We start from the raw sequence: 16,090 nt of genomic DNA, 5'->3' as shown, positions 1-16,090 counted from the left end.
AGCTTATTCTTCTGGAACTTTAGGTTAGTCACTGCTGCATACCCAGAATACTGGATATTGTTATTTCCAGGAGCTGTGTGGGCCTGCCCCTGCCAGGGTGACCCCCGCCCTCACCAGCATGATCTCACACGAAAGGTGTATGCAAGGTCATGCTGTACGGAAGATGTCATGTTAAAGGACAGGCCCTGCCGCCCCTCCCCTCCCCCCTCAACCAGCATGAACTTGCATGCACAGTGTATGCAAGGTCTCAGGGGCAGGTGGCATGCTCTTCAAGATAGCATCCTCTGTCCCATGTGGTGTGATACAGACAAAATCATCCATACTGGATAGTGGACAAACCTTGGAAAGACAGGACTGTCTGGCTTAAAACCAGACAAATGGCTTGCCTACCTGGAACACAGGGGCTCATGTTGGTGAGGGGGGGTGTAATTTACATCACTAGGTGCCAACCTGGCAGAATATGGTCCAAGGATTTCACTTATTTGAATAATCACATTCACGTGCAATCTGAGATTTAAATCAACAAAGCAAATGTGCTTTATTTAATTGTCACACCTGTGTGGGCAGAAACTCCCTCAGCTGCTGGGGGGCAGAGAACCAAGTCAGGCCAGGTTCTCTGACCACCTTCTGGATCTAACCCATGGTGCAGCAGCCCTCCCCACTCTGGGACAGCAGCCTTTTCTTGCGGACAGCTAATATACTTATTTCTGCATCTAAAGTGGTAGAAGGCTGTGTTGCAGCAATGAAGTGTCAGAGTTCAATTAGAATGGCATTACAGTTATATAACAGATATATGCCAAACTAAGAAACTATGTACGAAAATTATGTTCAAAGAAAATTATTTAGGTTGCAAAGTCAAGCAATCAAAGATTAGGAAACTCTGGATTTATGGTCACCTGCAGAATCTTAATTCGGAACCCTTGTGCATATGATACAATCTTTAATTACATACCCACATAGTAGTTTTTCCACTGAACCCCTGCCTCATTCATGGCACAGTATGGACATAAAAGGGGGTTAAATTAAAGTTGCACAGGCAAACATACACCTGACAATTCCTAATTTAGCCATGCTTGACTTTGTGACCTAAATAATTTTAACACACATATATTAGCATTCCCCGCCCCTTTTCTAATTTCTGTTTAGTCATACAAGAGCAACATTAAAAAAAATTTAAATGGGATATTGGACTCTAGGTTGTAAAGACCCCATGCCAGGTTAATAAAGCAGACATATAGAAAAAAATTGATAAGCCAGTAAATATAACCTACATGGGGTTTAAACATGTCTAGGCTAACACTTCATTTGCTCTCAGTTCAGAATGTACCATGGTGTTTCAAGTGATAAAAGATTTACTATGGTTTATGGCTCAAATATTTCTAACCCAATTTGTCATTTAGCACCAAAGTCCATTGCCCTGCTACACACCCAAAGGCCAAGGGGCATTGAAACATTCTCCTGCTTAACTGCCCTGGGGCTGCAATGGCTCTTGTGACCTTTCTATTTCTCTTAGGATCTTTTATAAAATTAGTTATTAAAATGCAAGGCTTCATCATTACCTCTGATGTAATGTTTTGAAGTTTCAGAATAGTAAGGTTTCAGTTAATCTAGTTGGGAAGGCATTACATGTTACAAGATTCTAGCATTCACAATAACTTTCATATTTTAAACCGCTCCTATGTATAAGGTACACTTTAAAAAAATACTATTTACCATATTCCCATTATAACTCTTGGAAAAGCTCTACTAACCCAATGTATTTGTGTTAATCTTTAAAGAGTGTGTTTGTTTTTTATTCCTTTTAAAAATATTCAACTGCTAGCAGGAATGACTTTTGGTAGGAAATGTGCCTTTATTTTCTAAGCCATTAGTACTTTTATTATGGAAGCACAGTTATGGCTCCATAGTTGAGATGCTTAGAGACCATCATGATAAGTGTGATGACTATGTTGAGGTAGAGACAGAACAAGATCACACAATGGGTATGGTATAAAAACCTAAACAGAGTAGAACAGAATCACGTTTGAAGAAAATCAGATGAACCACTTTTGAATTAGAGACTGTTACAAAAAAACCTTTGATTTGAAATTTTGGCTAGTGTGTTTCTGTGAGCTGCCCTGCTATCAAAAGGTACCAATCATTTAACCTTTCCACAGAGTTAAACTTTCCTTGAAATCAAATGGGCAGGGTATATTTGAAGAAAATAAGCTATACAGTAATTAATGATCATTGTTATTAATGAGCATTGTAACGGTAACAGTTTGTGTATTTGCATTTGCGGGTTGCAGAAAGTTAGGCTTTAGCTGAGCTCTGAGGAGCTGCAGAACAATTCTGTTGACTTTTTTTTTAAAGCAAGGCTGAGCATATGAGTGTTGAAGGGGTCCCTGAAGTGAGAGAGCTACGACGACAACAGGAAATCTTTCAGGGAGAAACCCTGGAACTGAAGTAGCCTGAGAAAGCTTTGATAGTATTCCATAGCTCCTTATGTTAGCGTATACTCCTTCCTCACAGGTTTATCGCTTGTGTTTCTAAAGCTGCAGACTAAATGGAAACCTGGGGAAGTGGGGGAAGTTTTGGAAAGATTCTGCTGTGCTTGTATTATGTGGTGGAATGGCATAGAGACCCCGCCCCTTCAGAGTGGATGTTTCATTGCCATTGACCCATTCTGGCTTCAGCTAGCTGCTGCTTCAGTTTCTTCTCACTCACCTCTCCGCTGGGGGACTCATTTTCTTTTATCTTCTCAAAGTCACAGTTCTTCAAGGGGAAGATCCATGTGAGGGGGAAACATTCAGGCAGGACCTTATCCCTTTAGGTTCTTGCCTTCTAGTATCTCGGCTTCCTCCTTGGGTGTCTCTTCCTTGAGCCCAGACTGTACACTGCCACCTGGGGCACTCAAACCTGCATCTAGGTTTTTGATGTTTTCTGCTGAGAGGTCTACCATTGCTTCTGACATTGCCCTAGCAGACTAAAGGGGTTTGCCACACAAATCCTGTAGACTGTGCCAATTGTCAGAATGCCATCTGTCTGCTCTGTCTTCAGCCTGGTCACTGCATCAGTTTCCCCTCACTCAGGTTGGATCCCCCTGACCTTCCAGGCTGGTTTGATTGTTGCAGTATCAGAACTCCCCAGCTAAGTAATCAAAGAAAAAAAAATCCATCCCTTCCAGGGTATCTAAGTTTGAAATAAATGAGGCTCCTGCCCTAGTCTCAAGCTGTATAAGGGCCTGCCTGTCTTCAGGCTTCAGGAACTCTTCAGTCTACGCTCTGGGCTCAACTTCCAGCCCTTGCCAGGCTCTGCTCAGTCTCTCCCCTCAGTCCCTCCTGAACTCATTTAGGTCACTACCTATCTCTCTCCTGTCTGGGGTTTACCAGGTCTTCCTACCTGGAGCCTTCTTTCTCTCTCCTTTGGGTCTCTGTAGGCTTCTTTTTCATCTCCACCCCAGAAGGCCCAATTTAGGCATAGGACCTATCTGTTAGTTGACTGTGCTCACTAGGGAGGTGAGTAAAGTAGGACTGGATAGTGACAGTGGATATGTTGTCCTTTTGAGGGTAATCTATAGTTAACATATCAGAAAGCATCCTTTTGTCCCGGGGTGGCCAACCTGAACCTGAGAAGGAGCCAGAATTTACCAATGTACATTGCCAAAGAGCCACACTAATACGTCACCAGCCCCCTGATCCTCCTGCTCACTGGCAGCTCTGCTGATCAGTGCCTCTCCTTCCCTCCCCACACCTCCCAATCAGCTGTTTCGTGGCGTGCAGGAGGCTCGGGTGGAGAGGGAAAGGAGCGAGGGCATGGCAGGGGAGGGGGTGGGAAGGGGTGGAGTGGGGGTAAGGCCTGTGGCAGAGCCAGAGGTTGAGCAGTGAGCATCCACAGGCACACTGGAAAGCTGGCACGTGAAGCTTCAGCCACAGAGTCGGTGCCTATACAAGGAGCCGCATAACAACTTGTGAAGAGCGGCATGTAGCTCCAGAGCCACAGGTTGGCCATCCCTGCTTTAGTCTGTGATGCAGAGGCCTGGATATTTTGAGAGTTAGGACCTTTAGTTCTAACTCTGTGAGTATGTGTAATAATGGATTTATTGCAGAATTGACTTCAATCTGTATAAAAATGTTATTAAATTAGTGGTTATTAAAATGTATGCTGTTTCTGGAGCCTTGCAGTGGTAGTTATAGAGTTAAGACTGCAGCCAGGGTTCTATTATAATCCATATTTTCATGCCTCTTAAAATTTGGTTTAAGAAAAGTATTTGCATCATTTTGAAGGGGGGAAAGAGCAAAATGGTCTCTGATCCACAGAATAGATCTCAACTCAGACTTTGTTCTTCAGACATGTGCAGATACCACAGTGACATCAGTGGGCGATCTCTGCCTGCAGAGAGACCAGAATACTAGATCTGAGGTCTACCACTTTGGATCAAGAGCACAAAATTGCTCAAGTAGTTTCACCCAGTAGATAGTGCAGTAGTCATTAGGTAAGCCACCATGCTGGCAAATCACCATAAATTTTGTTTCCAATTTCACTTCAGAAAGAGGTCTGGGAAGAAATCTGAAATAAATAAACTGTATTTCTGACTGGATGGTCCAGTGTGAGCTCACTAAAATTTGCCTAAATGTATAACTTGGCAAATAAAGTACTTATTATTTTTTCAGCAGTCTGAGGCAAAACGAATAGAAACCCACTCTTCTTCCAATTTGTCCCTTTCCGGCTCCTTCCCATCTTTCTCCATCTGAGATTACTAGTCTACTCAACAAAAAATGAGCTAATAGTCTACCTTACAGAGAGTTCTCCTCACATTTGGAATCACTGGGGATTTCATTACAGTTTTATATGACTACAAGTTTGGAGTTGCTTTGTGGAAAGATTTTTTTTAATAGAGGATGCTTTTTATCTTTCTCTGGAACATATTTTCTTGCTAAGACTGGCAAGGATCTGTTTATATGTGATAAATTAAGCTGTGTGAATCTAGGTCCAAATCTGAATGGTATTAAATAACATCCTTCTAAAGAGAATGTTAACATAAGGAAGAAAAGCTCAGTTTCATACAATAGATTAGGGTCAATGAGAAAAATTTCAGGTGCTATGCTGTGAAGATTTAGTATGCGGGATTGAAAGCCTCTGTGTGTCATGTTGGTTTGATGTGCTATGACTTTATTAATGCAGATATATTGTGACATAAGACCTGTTAGACCCATGTTCAGTTGGGAAGGGGAGTGAATGTGTAGGTGGGAGCCCTTCCCCCCAGAAAACCCCGCTCTGGAAAGATCCCAACAAATCACTGCAAGAGTTTCTCAGCTAATCTTCACTGCCATGACAAGGTACAAGTGAGAGACACAAAGTATAGAATCACAGAATATCAGGGTTGGAAGGGACCTCAGGAAGTCATCTAGTCCAACCCCCTGCTCAAAGCAGGACCAATCCCCAACTAAATCATCCCAGCCAGGGCTCTGTCAAGCCTGACCTTAAAAATCTCTAAGGAAGGAGATTCCATCAGCTCCCTAGGTAAGCCATTCCAGTGCTTCACCACCCTCCTAGTGAATTTTTTTCCCTAATATCTAACCTAAACCTCACCCACTGCAACTTGAGACCATTACTCCTTGTTCTGTCATCTGCTACCTCTGAGAACAGTCTAGAGCCATTCTCTTTGGAACCCCCTTTCAAGCAGTTGAAAGCAGCCATCAAATCTCATTCTTCTCTTCTGCAGACTAAATAATCCCAGTTCCTTCAGCCTCTCATAAGTCATATGCTCCAGCCCACTGATCATTTTTGTTGCCCTCTGCTGGACTCTTTCCAATTTTTCCACATCCTTCTTGTATTGTGGGGCCCAAAACTGGACATAGTACTCCAGATGAGGCCTCATCAATGCCAAATAGAGGAGAATGATCACGCCCCTCAATCTGCTGGCAATGTTCCTACTTATACAGCCCAAAATGCTGTTAGCCTTCTTGGCAACAAGGGCAAACTGTTGACTCATATCCAGCTTCTTGTTCACTGTAACCCCTAGGTCCTTTTCTGCAGAACTGCTGCCTAGCCATTCTGTCCCTAGTCTATAGCAGTGCATGGGATTCTTCCTTCCTAAGTGCAGGACTCTGCACTTGTCCTTGTTGAACCTCATCAGATATCTGTTGGCCCAATCCTCTAATTTATCTAGGTCCCTCTGTATCCTATCCCTACCCTCCAGTGTATCTACTACTCCTCCAGTTTAGTGTCATCTGCAAACTTGCTGAGAGTGCAGTCCATGCCATCCTCCAGATCATTAATGAAGATATTGAACAAAACTGGCCCCAGGATTGATCCTTGGGGCACTCTGCTTGAAACTGGCTGCCAACTAAACATGGAGCCATTGATCACTACCCGTTTGATCCTGATGATCTAGCCAGTTTTCTATCCACCTTTTAGTCCATTCATCCAGCCCATACTTCTTTAACTTGCTGGAAAGAATACTGTGGGAGACCATATCAAAAGCTTTGCTAAAGTCAAGGAATAACATGTCCACTGCTTTCCCTCATTGACAGAGCCAGTTATCTCCTCATAGAAAGCAATTAGGTTAGTCAGGCATGACTAGTCCATGCTTACTGTTCCAGATCACAGGTGAGGAAATAGCCTTTATTAAAGCAACTTCTGTTATGCCACATGTTGTAATAAGAATGTGTAGGACCCATGAACCTTGAATGGTGTGTTGTGGGGGTACTGATCATTTTAATAGTGGAGATATGTCAGGAGATTTTATATCTGTTGTTTTGGCAAGGTCTGGTGCTCCTTTGAGTTGGACAGATGAAAAACCTGCAGATGTCTCCAGTACTATGATGAATCAACACCTTACAAAACACAATTGTCAACATTGGGCTTACGTATGCCCATCACAACACATGGTATAACTCATTCAGTGCATCAGATGTACCAATAAAAATGATGTGGTAGTTGAAACCAGAAAATCACTACATTATTGAATGAACTCACAGAAAAACGATACAAGATAAAAACATCATATCACCTGTGAGTGAACACTTTTCACAAAGTGATCACTCCATATCTGATCTTTCACTACTCAATCCCAAAGGAAACCTACACCTTTCAAAAGGTGAGCCTGGGAACTTAAACTCAGATCTCTGCTAGACACCAAAAACCATGGACTTAACAGAAGACATAAAACTAGTGTCCATTACAACAACAATACTCCCTGCTACCCTTAATTGCCCACTTCAAACCTTTATGCATAACAAGCTAACCTCCAATTGCCAACTTCTGTTTTACCCCTTCTGCTTAACAACTTGTCTCTACTTGTATTTAGCTCAGATGCTCTGCTTCCTTCCCCAGATCTGGTGAAGAGCTGTGTGTAGCTTGAAAGCTTGTACCTGCCACTAACAGAAGTTGGTCTAATAAAAGATATTACCCTGTCTCTCTCATATCCTGGGACCAATACAGCTACAACAACACTGCAAACAGTATAGTATTATGACAGGAGCAGAACCCATTAACCCTATAGGCCCCATTGATTCTGGGGTAACCTAAACTCAGTATCCTTAGCCTACTTGAAACCAGAAGGTACTGGAAAAATTAATTAGCAAAAGAAATGAAAACCTTCCTGATTTATGACTATTCACTTGAACTATGCAGAATGACAGCCCTATTAGCAAATTAGTATTTTAAGGCTCATAAGAAGAGAGAGGATTTATATATCAACCCTCATGATTTTAAAATGACTTAAGTTGGAAAATTTGCATCTCTGAGCAAGTGACCCTTTGCAGTTCTAACTCAATTTTTTTCAGATACAACTTCTATGGGTTGATGCTAATTGCATGCATTTATCTCAGCTGGGTACCTGAATGCATCTTTTAAAGACTTCTTCTTTTATATCTCCATCAATGTTACTTTCTCATGAACAGTCACTGTAGGACAGCTGTGGTCGAATTATTTATGAATAATTTATGGAACAAATTTTATGGATTCTTCTGCCCTCCACCCCAGTAAAATATGCACAACTGCTTTTGTCATTATTTGACAAGTGTGGCACATGACTGAATAATATTTAGCAAAATAATTTATTAATCCATTTTTTCAATTGTTTAAAATTATTAATACAATTAGTGTTTCACTTTACTAGTGGAACACAGATTAAGGCTGGGATTTTCAGAAGCGGCTAATGGATATAGATTACTAAGTCCCACTGAAAATCGGGCACTCAGTTCCATTTGGTACCTTAGAATATCCTAGCATCTGGTGTTTAAAGGGTTTCTCAACGTGTATTTTTTTTTAAAAAATCACTAGCAAAACAAGTAAAAGAGTTTCTCAAGGAAAATCTGTTCAAGCCTGTTGCAATGTCTTGGCGGAGCATGGATGTTGGTGTAGAGTGATACAGGGAGGAACTCTGCTGTCAACAACAGGAAGTTGGTGAAAAATGAGTGATGCCCCTAGGGAGGTGAATGCAGAGCAGATGGCTCTAATTGTGAGTCACACTGTGACAACTGACAAGAGAAATTCTGCTCTCTTGACACTTTAAAGATACCAAAAATACCAGAGATCACATTCCAGGGCTTCTTGAAGACTTCCATATCGAGGGAGGTGGGGAAGGAGCTCCAACTCCTCCTGTTTCCATCATTAAACAGCCCATAAAACCTGCAGTTGATAAGCTTCCTGGCAGTCAAACATTCTAATATTTGGATAAGTCACTAATGTGAATAAAAGCACTGAAGACATAAGAAGGAAGAGGTGCAAAGGGGATGCATGTGCAGGGCAGCACCAGTTGATTTAGAAACTGATCCTTTCAATTAAGTGTGGTTCTGGATAAGAAGGGGAAAGTAACATTCTCTTTTATAAGCATTGATAGATTTAAAAACCTCTTTTTATTCATTTGGAATGCATTAAAGAGCATTTACTTGATGTATTTCAATTATTGCCGGATACAGGGCTGTAGATTTATGTTGTGCTTTTTAGAAATGAAGATACAATAAGTCAAGACCAGGAACCATTTCTAATTTGTTGCTGATTTTTGACATTGGGACAAATGCTTGAGTAGTGTAGGTCTATTGAAACCAACAGAGCTACGTGAGGAGCAAATTTGACCCACCAATGCCACCATGTATTACTTAATTATATCAGTGCTTTAATATCCATCTTACAAATTAGTTAAGCATGGCATTTTGCTGCACATATACTTAAGTGACAGACTCCCTGCATGTCTGCAATGTTGTATTTGAATAATATACATGGACATCTTTGCTTAGATGTGTGATCATTAACATCTAAAGGAAACATTTGGGGCATTATTCATTTTTTACCTTTATACCATTTTAAGATAGGAGTCCATGTGATTTAAGACTGCTTTATTGCCCTTTTACACTACCAGAACCACAGATTCTGACCTTTTAACAAAATATTTCCAATGCAATAACTTCCTGTACTTCAGGCTAAAGATGCAACACCTTCAACCAATAGAGGTTAGAGGACTATTATGCCCATTTTGGCAACCCACATGTTGCTAAGTTTCTCCTTTTAGGACTAGACAGCATTGTGCATATTTGTAGGAGCACCTTGTTCTGACCTGGTTCAGACTTCTTGCATTTTTTCATTCTCTACACATCCTTCTGCTTACCCCCAAACCACTTTCTTTTGTTCTTTCTAAGCAAAGTACCTTACACATTCTACAGCCTCACTAACAAAAGAAAAATGCACGTGATCTCTTGTGAAGCCTGCTAAAACTACATAAATGTTGTGTTTTTCCTACAACTGTAAAGCTGTGGCTTACATGTGTCAAGAGTGTTTTGGTTTTCTTGTTGAAAAAGCAGCTTAGGTATTAGACAAACAAACTAGCCCACCTTTCCAAGTAGTACTAGAAGTAGCCTGACATTTAGGTGGGATTGTATAATTAGTCTTACCCTTTCCCTTGTTCATTATTTTGTTTCATTCTACGTTAATTGGCAAAACTTCAGGTGTTTTTGTACAGTCCACATAAAAATTCTGCCAGCCTTTACTCTTGTAGTAGCACGGTACTTCTTCACTGAATCCCTTTGTGTTAGTTAGGATTAAGCTGAGAATAACCTCTCCTGATATGCACTTTAGAAGTAGCTACAATCATCAAAGATATAAATAATTTGCTTTTCTAACTCTTGTTCTCTTGTGACAGCTGATTAGTTTATATGTGGGTAGATGAAGTCACCTATTATTAAGGCTTAGATTTTGCCTTGGATATTTTTAGTAAAAGTCAGGGACAGGTCACATGGCAATAAAGAAAAATTCATGGAAGCCATGACCTGTCCGTGACTTTTACTAAAAATATTTGTGACAAAATCGGGATCAGCAGGTCCCCACACCCCCTGAAGTGCACAGCAGCTAGGAGCTCTAAGGCCGCCCACTGTGAGTTGGGTGTTGGAGCTCCAGAGTCTGCTGCTACCCATGGCTGGGAGCTGCAGAGGCCCCTGCCACCTGCAGAAGTTGGGGGCCGTGGGTTATCCCTGATACCTGCAGCTCTGGGTGTCCCCCCAACACCCAGGGAGGATGGGAGCATTGGGTTGCCCCTGTCACCTGCAGCAGACCAGAGCTGCATGGTATCCCTGCCACCTGCAGCTCTGGGGCCAGCAGTGGCTGGGAGCTGCGGGTTTCCCCACCACCCACAACAGCCAGGAGCTGAGGGGTTTCTTACCACCTGCGTGGGCTAGGAGTGGTGGGATACCCCCACTGCCTGCAATGGCTTGGAGCTCCAGGGACCAACAGAGGCAGCAGGGGTACTCCACACCTCCCTGCCATGGGCAGCAGGGGATCCTGCAGCTCCCAACCGCCACAGGCTGTAGATACGGAAGTTGCTGGAAGTCATGGGTTCCGTGACTTCCATGACCTCCGTGACTAAATCCCAGCTTTGCTTAGTATTAGTGTTTTATTAGTTGCCTCTCTGAAAAATTCAGGACTACATTCAAAGAAGGACTTAGGCACTTAAAGTGGCAGTTAGGTACCTAATTCCCAGAATCAGGCCCTACTGCGGGCCACACAACTGCCACTGAATGAGCCCAGATTGGCTTACGTTTTTGTAGTAGAAGTTCACTGGTCACCTATCTTTCTGTCTCTGTGCATGTGCCCTTCAGCCCCACACCAAGCATCCAGACTCGGAAGCCCCAAAAGCACAAACCAGGGGAAGACAGACATTCTTCCATTTAACTTGCCTCTGAGGCACTATCCAGTAAGCATGCTCAGAGCTTGCCTACTGGATCAGGCCTCTATAGACGAGCTTGCCAAAAATGACAGCAGGAGAAGCTTAATGCAGTGGTTAAGGTACTTACCTGGGATGTAGGATATCCCTAATTAAAGTCACCCCACTGCCAAAGGGGGAAGAAAGATTTGAGTAGGGATCTACCATCTCTGAGGTAAAGTGCCTAAGTCACTGGGCTATGGGATATTCTGATCTGGTGCTCTGACAATCACTCCCTGTGAAAGTTCAGCTTGACTGCATATTTTTAAAAAGGCATTGGAGCAAGGGGAGGGATCCTGGTTCTCCCCATCCTGGGTGTCTGCCTTTACCACTAGGTTACAACATCATTCTCTCTGACTCTTTATTGATTCACAGTGGAAACTGTTCAACAGGAGAGACTGCATCAAAATATCCCATAGCCCTGTGACTAGGGCACTCACCTAAGAGGTGGCACATCCCTCCTCAAACTCCTTCTTCTTCTTAGGCACTGGGTGTCTCGAAGATGACTACATTAATCACTGGGCTAAAATTATTCAGGAGGTCTTCCTCTCTCCCCTCACCCTTCAACCCCACCCCCCAAAACAAACAGTATAGGCACCTAACCCCAAGAGAAGATTTTCAGCTAAGAATCCTGAACCAAGGGCATCACCGCTTTCCAGCTTGGATTTATGTGTCTCTCTCTTTTTGCCTTGGCATCTCCCATTACCTGGCTTGGGTGGCTGTTTTTTGTGAATCCCATTCGGAGGCACCTCTCTCTTCTCAGTCACTGTACAGAGAGCCTGCACAACAAACTCAGGCTTTGAGAGTCCCAGTGATTTTCTAGGTGCCTAAAAAAGTTAGGCATGGTGATGCTGAGCATCGTCACACCTAGGTTTCTTTGTGAAGCTAGCCCTCAGTATCCTTTGCATGCTTAATATGTTTTCCTTGGCCAGGAATGTGGTAATATAACCCTGCTGAAATATTTGCATATTCATTATTTAAGATTTGTATCCCTATTTAATTGTAACCCCATTTGCAAACAAGGCCAGATTTTCAAAAATCATGTGCGAGTATGTCTATTGACCTGACATAGGAAAATAAGGACTGGAATGGACCTCCTGGGTCATTGAGTCCAGTCTCCTGCTACCATAGTCAACTCTATCATATAGTCTTGTACATGGACATAACTAGTATTAAGATGGAGTTAGATAATTTGTTTGCGCCCCCCTGATTCCTATTGGGAGGCTGTTTCAGAACCCCAGTCTTAGAACCTCTTTCTAATTTCCAGCCTAAATTTATTCATGGTCAGTTTATAGCCATTGTTCTTGTGCCAAAATTTTCAATTAGTTTAAACAGCTTTTCTATCTCCCTGCTATCTACTCCCTGTTATATTTATGGAGAGCAATCATAGTCTCTCTCAGCCTCTGTTTCGCTAAGCTAAACAAGCCAAGCTCTTTTATTCTCCTCTCATAAAATATGCAGGCATATCCTAGTATTCAATTTTAAATCTCACAAAGCCCTGTGCTCATTCTATGATGTCACAGCTGTCAGAAAAAAATGATAAAATGTGGGGCCTGGAACTCATGCAAGTCCCCTATTTTCACATATATTGCGAATTTTGACATTTTGTGTTACATTTAGTTGCTGCTGAAGATAATACGGGGAGGAAGAGAGGGAGAGACTGAGATCATCATCATCATAGCCACTTTCAAATACAATGTGATGAGATCTTTGCTGGTTGAATCCTGCCAGCGCTTTCTGAGCACTGAATCCTGCCAGTGCTTTCTCAAACTGAGAAAATTCCTTTTAAAAGTGACAGCTTCTGTCTTGAAATTATCTCACTTAGGGAAGTTGTACACTATGTGAGCCCCCCCCCACCCTGCTTCACTGTGTTGGGTAATGCAAGAGGCAGAAGCTTGAGAAGGCTTGCCCTCCTCAAGGAACACTGTATCTGATTCGTAAGAATTCCTAGAGGTTAAGGCTGGTGACTATAAAGAAAGCAAATACTTCATGCAAGGGTAAGTCCTCTAATTGTGTTTGTTTTGAACAGCTGCCAGATCCCCATGTCAGGATGTCCACAGTCACAGCTCTGAGCTCACCCTTCCTTCCTAGGCTATTGCACAATTATGTGTGTGTGTTTGTGGTAGGGGAGAAAGTTGGATACTAGGGCTGTGAAACCTTCCCAGGGAAAGAAGCCATGTTTTATTTTAGTGCTTGGTTTGGATGGGCGCCTGCATGAGATTGAATAACATAAGAAAACATACTGTGGCCCATTCATGGAAACCAAATCTGGTCTTCCGTGGATGTGTGTGAAATATGAGGTTTAATAGCAAGGGTGAAAAATCTAAATGTCAGTGAAAGTGCCTTATTTAGAGTAGTAGAAATCTATAAACAAATCTATTATAAACTTGTGATAGTCACCTACTTTTTCTACAGGGACAAAATCTGCAATGCAGGGGTCACTTATCTACAGGGCTAGGGCTGCACTGAGGGAGCTGTTTGAGTTACTGCTGGTTAATCCAGCCCCACGAAGGATCACATCAGTGATCTATTGAGACAGACAAGAGGAGAGATAGTAGTGACAGATCATAAGTCGGGGTAGCCAATTATTTTTTGTCAAGGTCCAAATTTCTTTGATAAAGGTTCAGACTCCAAAGAAAATAATAAAAAAACAACAAGTACCTAAAAGTATTTTGGGGTCTATTCAAAAGAATCTGGCAGTCCAGATTTGGCCCACACTCTGCCTATTACCTACCCTTGTCATAAGCTGTCTGCCCAAAGATACTGGGGCCCAGGAGCATAGTGCTGGATCCAGAAGCAAGGGAGAGCAGAACTCCTACTAAACACTAGTAGGAGTATCAGCAGCCTCAGAAACTACTGATGTGAAAGCTGGGGAGACTCTTTGATTACACAAGTATTAAATACCTGGACGAGGGATGCAAATTGCCTTTGCCATGGAAATTCTATCTTAAATACAGTAGCCTGATAGAAACCACTGCCATGTTTCTCCCACAGAGGGAGAAATGGGTTGGCCTATTAGTGATGTTAGACCAGGGCTTGGCAACCTCTGGTATGAGGCTTGCCAGGGTTAGCACCCAGGTGGGCTGGGCCAGTTTGTATACCTGCTGCGTCCACAGGTTCGGCCGATCGCGGCTCCCACTGGTCACGGTTCGCTGCTCCAGGCCAAATGGGAGTGACAGGAAGTTGCGGCCAGCACATCCCTCGGCCCGCGCCCCTTCCCGCTGCCCCCAATGGCCTGGAGTGGTGAACCTGTGAATGCAGCAGGTAAATAAACTGGTCCAGCCCGCCAGGGTGCTTACCTTGGTGAGCTGCATGCCAGAGGTTGCCGACCCCTGCGTTAGCAAACTTCGCTAATGTCTTTTCTCTCCTCCTTTTCCTTCTGGAAAGTAGTTAGGGGCTGGCCTAATATAAAACGATCACACTGCTTAAAATGATAAGCAGCTGGATCCACCTAGGGGGCTTAGACTCAAGATTGCAATGCCTAACTTTTAGGTGCCCTGCTGTCTACGAGAATCACAACCCTTGGTTAAGTGCATAGAGTTCCTATACAATTCATGAGGAAAGCTAGGCACCAAAGAATGGAATTCAAAAGTCAGCAAGTTGAACAGGGAGCCACCTAAACTTGCTAATAGAAAATACTGAGGCAAGGGGAGAGGCCTAACCTTACCCCTCAAATGGAATTAGGTGTTTCATTTCACCTGGGATTCACAGCTGTAAAATGTCTCCTCATCATTTCCTCCTCCCCTCCTGGTATTCAATTCCAGACTCCCCTCCCAACCCAGGCTAACAGTCCCAGTCTAATTGTCCACCTAGTGCCAGTCCTAGTTTCACCCTCCACCCAGCCTATCTTTTGTCCCTTTTGCATTCAAATCAAATGACTTCCTCCCCCGCACTGCCTTGGTATCAGCAGGAGGGGTCATGACAGCATGGAAGACACTGACTCTCAGTTCCAATGCGGAGTCCCATTCTGGCCAGAGCAGCCATTACAGGATAAGTTTGCCTTCAACTCTGTACCCCTTGGCTGGAGGGAACATGATCATTCTGTGGGGATGGCGCATGTGGCATCCTGTAACACACAGGAACTTGAGCATGCTCACTGAGGGCTGGAATCTTCAGATAATTTTGCTGTTAACGTTGGAGAAGACTCTGCTGAGTATATTTGAACCTCCATTTTTCAAAGGCTTATAACAATTAAATTTGGGCGTATTTTTACAGGGAAAGCAAAAGGCTCACCCTGACACAGCTTGAGGCAAACACCTGGCATAGAAAATTTCAGCCCAAACTGTTAAATTCTGGCAAAGCTATAAACAACTGAAAACAGATCTTATAGTCAGAAGTATTAGGCAATCTTAATATTAGGCCAATGCTCCCAGCTCTGCCTGTAACATAGGATAATAATAGACATTTTCATGACAAACCAATCTAAGTAATATCTATTACTTCAAAAATTAGGGAATTTGTTTTTTGTAGTTAAATGACTCCCACTACATAGAGACCATTTAGGAAGTTTGAAAGATTCTTTCTAATAAAGTATAGAAAATAAGTTGGGACATAGATTTTAATTCAAAAGAGAAATGCTCCTACATTACATGGTATTATTACAGATACAAAACAATTATAAAATATCTTCAGCTGTGTCATGGAGGAATTTCAGCCCCATATTCATTAGAAGTAAGAGATTTATCCCTTTCCTCCTTAAGCCTTGTGACTAAAAGGGAAACAGTGGTAGAAAAACAGACAGGTGCAGTTGAGGCCAGAAATAAATGGAGACTTGAAAGCCACAAATGGAGTTAGGAACCCAACGCCCACTGAATTTCAATGGCAGTTAGGCACTGACTTTTTCTGGGGTGGGAAGGGGGCAGGCTGTGAAACTCTCTCCTCAAATATAAATCAAACAATTATACCAATTCA

The sequence above is a fragment of the Gopherus evgoodei genome, chromosome 5, assembly GCF_007399415.2.
Source record: "Gopherus evgoodei ecotype Sinaloan lineage chromosome 5, rGopEvg1_v1.p, whole genome shotgun sequence".
Classification (NCBI taxonomy): domain Eukaryota; kingdom Metazoa; phylum Chordata; order Testudines; family Testudinidae; genus Gopherus; species Gopherus evgoodei.
Note: the sequence above shows the minus strand (reverse complement) of the source record.